This window comes from Sander lucioperca, chromosome 8 (assembly GCF_008315115.2).
Source record: "Sander lucioperca isolate FBNREF2018 chromosome 8, SLUC_FBN_1.2, whole genome shotgun sequence".
Lineage (NCBI taxonomy): Eukaryota > Metazoa > Chordata > Actinopteri > Perciformes > Percidae > Sander > Sander lucioperca.
Genome location: NC_050180.1, coordinates 33,983,937 through 33,991,415, shown reverse-complemented (window position 1 = coordinate 33,991,415; position 7,479 = coordinate 33,983,937). Strand labels below are relative to the sequence as shown.

Below are 7,479 nucleotides of genomic sequence, written 5' to 3'. Positions count from 1 at the left end.
CCCTAACTCAGCAGTTGGATGACATGATCACTGCATGTTTCTTGAATATATTTATGTTTAGAAGTATTTCTGATGATATAGGTATAGCTGATGAAACAAAGGGATAGTTCAAAGGTCAAGGGACAATGTGTTGTATGAATGCAGCCACAGACTGGACCTGCTGCGCCTGGATCTGTAAACTCATAACTCTACAAGTGGCCTGTCCTATGTATGTTTTTTTCTTTGTTTCTTTCAAGTATTCCTTATCTTTCTCTATCTTTTAGTACCCTGAGATGACTGCTTATGTTATTGTCTTGTCTGTTAATTGGAAAAGAAATCTCTATAAATAAAGCATTCAAAAATAGAAGTAGATAGATTGGTCTGTGCACACTCATGTGTCATGTAAAGGTGCATGTGTGCAACGCGTGACAGGTTCTCTTCTCACTGACTTGTTAGCGGGCTGATGAAACAGAAGACGAGGTCAAAGATCAAGGGCCAGCGTCAAAGGTCAAAGGTCATGGTGTTTATGAATGCAGCCCCAGAACGGACATGCTGCGTCTACAAAAATTCATTAGGGCCAGGATGTCACTGTGGAGTGAGACACCATGTCTCAGGTTTCCACCAGGGTGCTCCGTAGTAGCGTTGGTGTACAAGATATGTCCAAATGTCTCCGAATTAAACTCTGATCAGCAGGTTTTATTCTCGCATTGCCACGCCAGACCGCAGATGCATTCTGCGATAGGAAAAAAAACCCCGCTCTGGGTCGTTTACATTTCTTTAAACCAATCACAATAGTCTTGGGCGGCGCTAAGCTCCGGACGTAGCGACGGTGGCTCTGCTAAATAGTCTCGGAAAGGAACTTGTTTTGGTGGAACATTTGCAACCCGAGAAAGAAAATGCCACATACAATATGAAATGAAGTGAACAGTTCACACAATACAGTAACGTGAGCTATTTAAATTAGCTGATACATGGTTAGACCTCATTGGCTCTTACCAGTGTATCTCTGTGTGTACTTCGTCCACAGCAATACCACCAATCGGTCCCAAAACGTCCCAGTTAGAGAGGAAACGCCGTAAACATATTCTTTGTAAATCTTTACAATCATTCCCCGAAAGAACCAAGCAGGCCGGTTTGATGCACGATCCAAATTTTCTTCACAACCTGCCATTTTCAGCGTGTAGCTTTCTAGTTCGAAAGTTGTTTTCCCGAACCAAAGGGATTTTGTGAACAGCAACACAGAGAGAGCAGGAGCCTGACGTGCCAGATGTCAGGCTTTATCCTGGAAATGTACCTCCGTTGATCCAGACTAAGCTTGAAGTGATGGTTGACATCTTGAAGTGAGACCAAAGTGTCCATTTAGATGACATCATTATGTGTTTGAAACTGTGTCAAAGTAATGCCAAATACACATTTTGGGGCATAACAGAGTGGGATGAAACTCCAAGGTGTGGCCACATCCTCTGAACCCAGACTGGTCTAAAGATTAGAGATGTAGCAGGCTGCCATTCATCCACACAGCACTAACTGTTTTATGGGACATATGAGGATTATCAGGACCTTTTGAGCTTTAAGAGAACTCAAGATGTCAGTAAAGTTTCAGACATATTACGCTCACCAAGAAAGCCTTTGAACAGAACATGTGAGACGCAGATGGGCAGTGTCGGATGTCAGATTTTGTGTATTGATTTCAACAGAAGAAGGGTGGAGCAAGAAAGCAGAAATGTTCTTTCTTAAACAAAGTTTCCCGATGTTTGCCTTAAGACTCAGTCCTGAGCTGTGCCAAGTTCCATACTACATACAAATACAATTCAGTTTACACAATTGTATGCATTACTGTCTTTTTTTTAAATTTAGTACAGTACATTAAAGTACAGTAAAGTTAAAGCACATAAATAGTTAACATGACATGCTGATGGACATTAATAAACCGGTAGTTTTAAAATGTAAATATTTAACAAAGACACAAACTGTTCTTCGCAAGAGTTCATACTTTGTTGTTTGTTTTCCAACGTCTTCCCAGAGTTGTCTTGCCACCACCTGCAGTTTTGTTTAATTTTTTCCAGCTGTAAGTAGCTCCGCCATTTGGCCATTTTGCGCTTTGTGGGACGATAGTGTCCACCAAATATAGTCTCCAATTAAAACAATCCATATATGTTTCTGTTACATTGTCAGGTTAATGACAAACAGACATTCTTTGTAGATAAGGAGGGGGAGTTGCAGCCATATTTGACTCAAACCTGTTAATTAATCCTAAACCTAAACTAAATTATAACTCTTTTGAAAGTCTCGTTCTTAATCTTCAGCATCCAACATGGAAAACAGTACAGCCTATTATATTTGTTGTTGTCTACCGAGCACCAGGTCCATATTCTGAATTTTTATCGGAATTCTCAGAGTTTTTATCATATGTAGTCCTAAAATCAGACAAAGTACTTATTGTAGGTGATTTTAATATCCATGTGGACGTTGACAGTAATAGCCTTAGTACTGCTTTCAACTCACTACTAGATTCAATTGGTTTCAGTCAGAGTGTGCATGAGGCCACGCACTGTTTTAACCACACCCTCGACCTTGTGCTGGCATATGGCATCAAAATTGAAGATGTAATAGTATTCCCGCAAAATCCTTTATTATCAGACCACTTCTTAATAACTTTCGAATTCTTACTACCCGACTATACGAAATTAGATAAAAGCTTCTACGCTAGAAGCCTATCTGACAGTGCTATAGCTAAATTTAAGGAAGTTATTCCAACAGCACTAAACTCATTACCGTGCCGTAATATAACAGAGGATCTTTATGTAAACTTTAGTCCCTCTCAAATTGATAATTTTGTAGACGGTGCTACGGCCTGCCTACGGACTACTTTAGACTCTGTTGCTCCCCTTAAAAAGAAGACGATGAAGCAAAGGAAACTAGCACCTTGGTATAACTCCCAAACTCGTAAATTAAAGCAAATCTCGCGCAAACTTGAAAGTTCCACCAAACTGGAAGAATCTCGTTTAGATTGGCAAGACAGTCTGAAAACCTATAGGAAGACCCTAAGAAAGGCCAGATCAGACTTATTCATCACTAATAGAAGAAAATAAGAACAACCCAAGGTTTCTTTTCAGCACTGTAGCCAGACTGACAGATAGCCACAGCTCTATTGAGCCATCTATTCCTATAGCTCTTAGTAGTGACGACTTCATGAGTTTCTTTAACGATAAAATTATAACAATTCATCACCTCTTGCCCTCAACGTCTAACGGGTCACCTTTAACTGACAGACTGCTAGAAAGAACGACTAGACCTGACATATACTTAGATTGCTTTTATCCTATAAACCCTCAACAATTAATGCTAAAGGTCTCTTCAGCAAAGCCATCTACCTGTCTCTTAGACCCCATCCCAACGAGGCTACTTAAAGAAGCGTTACCCGTGGTTAACACTTCATTGCTAGATATGATAAATATGTCTTTATTGACAGGTTATGTACCGCAGTCATTTAAAGTAGCTGTGATAAAACCTCTACTGAAAAAACCCACCCTTGATCCTGAGGTCTTAGCCAACTATAGACCTATATCTAACCTTCCCTTTCTCTCCAAGATCCTTGAGAAAGTAGTCGCTAATCAGTTATGTGATTTTCTACATAGCAATAGCTTATTTGAGGACTTTCAGTCAGGATTTAGAAAGCATCATAGCACAGAGACGGCACTGGTGAAAATTACTAACGACCTTCTAAGTGCTTCAGACAAAGGACTTGTCTCCGTACTTGTCTTATTAGATCTTAGTGCTGCATTCGATACTATTGACCATACCATCCTGTTACAGAGATTGGAACATTTAGTTGGCATTAAAGGAATCGCACTAAGCTGGTTTAAGTCCTACTTCTCTGATCGATCGCAATTTGTTAATGTTAACAATAAACCCTCCAATTACGCTAAAATTAACCATGGCGTTCCTCAAGGCTCAGTGCTTGGACCAATTCTATTCTCCTTATATATGCTTCCTCTAGGCAATATTATTAGGAAACACTCAATTAACTTTCACTGTTATGCGGATGACACCCAATTATATCTGTCAATTAAGCCAGACGAAACCAGTCAGTTGGCTAAACTTGAAGCATGCATTAAAGATATAAAATCATGGATGGCCTAAAATTTCCTGATGTTAAACTCAAACAAAACCGAAGTTATTGTGCTGGGCCCGAAACACCTACGAACCTCATTAGCCGAAGATATAATTACTCTGGATGGCATTGCCCTGGCATCCAGCACTACTGTCAGAAATCTAGGAGTTATTTTTGATCAGGATCGATCCTTCAATACCCATCTAAAACAAACCTCTAGAACAGCCTTTTTTCACCTTCGTCACATTGCTAAAATTAGGAACATCCTGTCTCAAAACGATGCTGAAAAACTAGTCCATGCATTCGTTACTTCCAGGCTGGACTACTGTAATTCTTTACTATCAGGCTGCTCAAATAAAACCCTTAGGACTCTCCAGCTGATCCAGAATGCTGTAGCACGTGTTCTGAGAAGAACTAAGAAAAGAGATCATATTTCTCCTGTATTAGCTTCTCTCCATTGGCTTCCTGTAAAATCCAGGATTGAATTTAAAATCCTTCTTCTGACCTACAAAGCTCTAAATGGTCAAGCTCCTTCATATCTTGAGGACCTCTTAGTACCTTATTGTCCCACTAGAGCACTACGCTCCCAGAATGCAGAGTTACTTGTGGTTCCTAGAGTCTCTAAAAGTAGAATGGGAGGCAGAGCCTTCAGCTATCAGGCTCCTCTCCTGTGGAACCAGCTCCCAGTCTGGGTTCGGGGGGCAGACACCGTCGCTACATTTAAGACTAAACTGAAAACTCTCCTCTTTGATAAAGCTTATAGTTAGGGAGTGAGGAGTTGCAGTGAACGCCTAGACCGGCGGGGCAGGGTGTATAGCTGCAGACACAGCACCCCTGCTTTTCTCTGCTTCTCTTTACAGTCATCAGATTTACCTATCGTTCCTTCCTTCTTATGACACGCTCTTTTCTTTTGTTTCCTTTTATGCACATCCTGTCCCAGAAGTGCTTGTTACTAACCTAGCTCTGGGGAGTTTACTCCCCGGAGTCCTTATGTTTCTTCTTCGCCCAGAACATCGCCTCGGATTAGGGTGACACCAAGACCTGGGTCTTGGGTGCAGCTGTCGCTATGGACCTGCTACACCCTGCTACACTCTGCGATTCCCTGCAATGTCTGGCTACGTCCTGCTGCGTCCTGCCGCGTCCACCGCGTCCACCCATGCTCTGCTGTGCCACGCTACATCCCGTACCGTCATAACCCCAACCGTCAGACACCGCCCACCAAGAGTCTGGGTCTGCCGAGGTTTCTTCCTAAAAGGGAGTTTTTTCCTCGCCACTGTCGCAATAGCCACTGCTAATGCTTGCTCTTGGGGGAACTATTGGAATTGTTGGGGCTTTGTAAATTATAGAGTGTGGTCTAGACCTACTCTATCTGTAAAGTGTCTCGAGATAACTCTTGTTATGATTTGATACTATAAATAAAATTGAATTGAAATTGAATTGAATAAAAAGCAAAAAGAAGAAGGCTGCTATAGAGACACATATCTGGTGTGCAGAATGTGCCACGTGGCCTGAGGAACAGAAATCATGTTGGGAACTTCAGAAAATAAAAGAACACTTTATTATTTATCAGATCTGCTTGGTGCGGCATGTTAAGGTCAGTGGGTCAGTATCTGTTGCGCATGTGAACACCACATGCAGAATATGTTTTAAACCTCTGTTATGGCTTATGCATCTGCTTCCCTCATGCTTGATGTTAGGTGTAGTCTACTTGCATATGACTGTGGACCGCCGCTTCTATGACTTTACTGGTTTGTTTGAATGTAATAAAGGTCTGTAATAAAGAGCATTATGGAAGTAAAATACATAGTGGAGCTGGCAGTCCTGGGAATGATTTGCACTGCGGCTCATTCAGAGGGAAGTGAACAGACGATTGCAGTGATTTTGCATACAGAGAATGTAATTACAGAGTGACTTGTAGAGACGTCTGCAGATTTTAGAACAGGACAGTGCTCTGTGTAATGCTCACAACCCAATAAGGTATCATAAAGACCTATATAGGCGACGATCTAAAACTCCTTTTTCTAGCCGCCGAGGAGCTGAGAAAGGGAATAACTAACTTGCCAGACGCGCTGCGTTTTGTAGATTAATTTGCATGAGAAACGAACAAGGTTCTGCATCCAATACACTCCATGATTGTTTCACTTGCATACGAAATGGTGTCTGAAAGTCATGATAAATGGCATTAAACAGCATTAGAAAAGCATGAAAACAGCAGTCAACAAAAGTAAGAATTTCACCGTCACCCCCACTCCCATTCACAAAACCAAACTTCCTCCGCCACCACCAGGTGCCCTAATTACCGTAAGTGACCAAAACAATGTGTTAAGTTTTCTCGCCTCGCAGATTTCCTTGGATTGTGGTGACTCCTGGATTGCGGTTGCACCTGCTACCGTGGTCCTGCTCTACGCCCTGCACAGCTACAGTACAACTATTATTACTAGTCATAGTTCTATTATCTTTATTGTTACTAGAATAATAACCCTAACCCATTGTATATTATAGTGTGGTCTAGACCTACTCTATCTGTAAAGTGTCCCGAGATAACTCCTGTTATGATTTGACACTATAAATAAAATTGATGTCCAACCCCATCTTGGGAAGTTCAGCCCAACGTAGCAGGAGCAACACGTCTGTGTCTTGTTGTTGACTTGAACCAAAATATGCTGAAATCACATGAGCAATCTGCCTCTGTCCTGCAGCTGTTTTTATCCGCTGACATCGGCAGGAGCTTCAGGCCCTTTCGCTGCCCTCATCATGCAAGAAATCTATTCCATGTTAGTCTCACTGGGGAACGTGCATGTGACTCTGATATAAACTGAGGAGCAGTTGTTGTTTTCTAGACACAACCCAGCAGCCTGTAGATGTGTTGATTTCCAATGTCATGGTTGTTTGTGTTGAAGTTAGAGCTGCAAAGATTAATCCATTAATCAATTAGTTAATTATTAAATTAATTGGCAACTGTTTTGATAATCAATTTAATATCAATAATCAGTTTGAGTAATTTTCTATGAAGACAGTTTGAGCTTCTTAATGTGAAAATCTTCTAGTTTCTTCTCTCCTCTGCGACAGTAAACTGAATATATTTGAGTTGTGGACAAAACAAGACATTTGAGGAGATCTTGGGCTTTGGATTACATGTTTCTGACATTTTATTTTACCATTTTCTAACATTTTATAGACCAAACAAAACAACTAATCCATTAATTTGGAAAATAATCAACAGAACATGACAATGAAAATAATGATTAGTTGCAACCCTAGTTGGACGTTTCGAGGCAAAAGTCAATGTAATGTTTTTAGGTTGAGGCAGTCGGACTGGAAGTGGATGAAGCTGGTTGACAGCTGAGAGCATTCGGGGAGACTTTAAATTGTTTTAGCATCACTTT

The 7,479-nt window shown here is 41.0% G+C and overlaps 1 long non-coding RNA gene across 1 annotated transcript in view; it reads right to left on the bottom strand.

Annotated features, from left to right (window-relative positions):
* Window positions 1–693: 693 nt before the first annotated feature.
* LOC118495642 overlaps window positions 694–7,479 on the bottom strand; it is a 24,766-nt gene continuing 17,980 nt past the window's right edge. The window contains exon 3 of the long non-coding RNA XR_004898133.1: window positions 694–786. This is a non-coding gene — a long non-coding RNA (uncharacterized LOC118495642). The remainder of the gene's footprint in view (window positions 787–7,479) is intronic.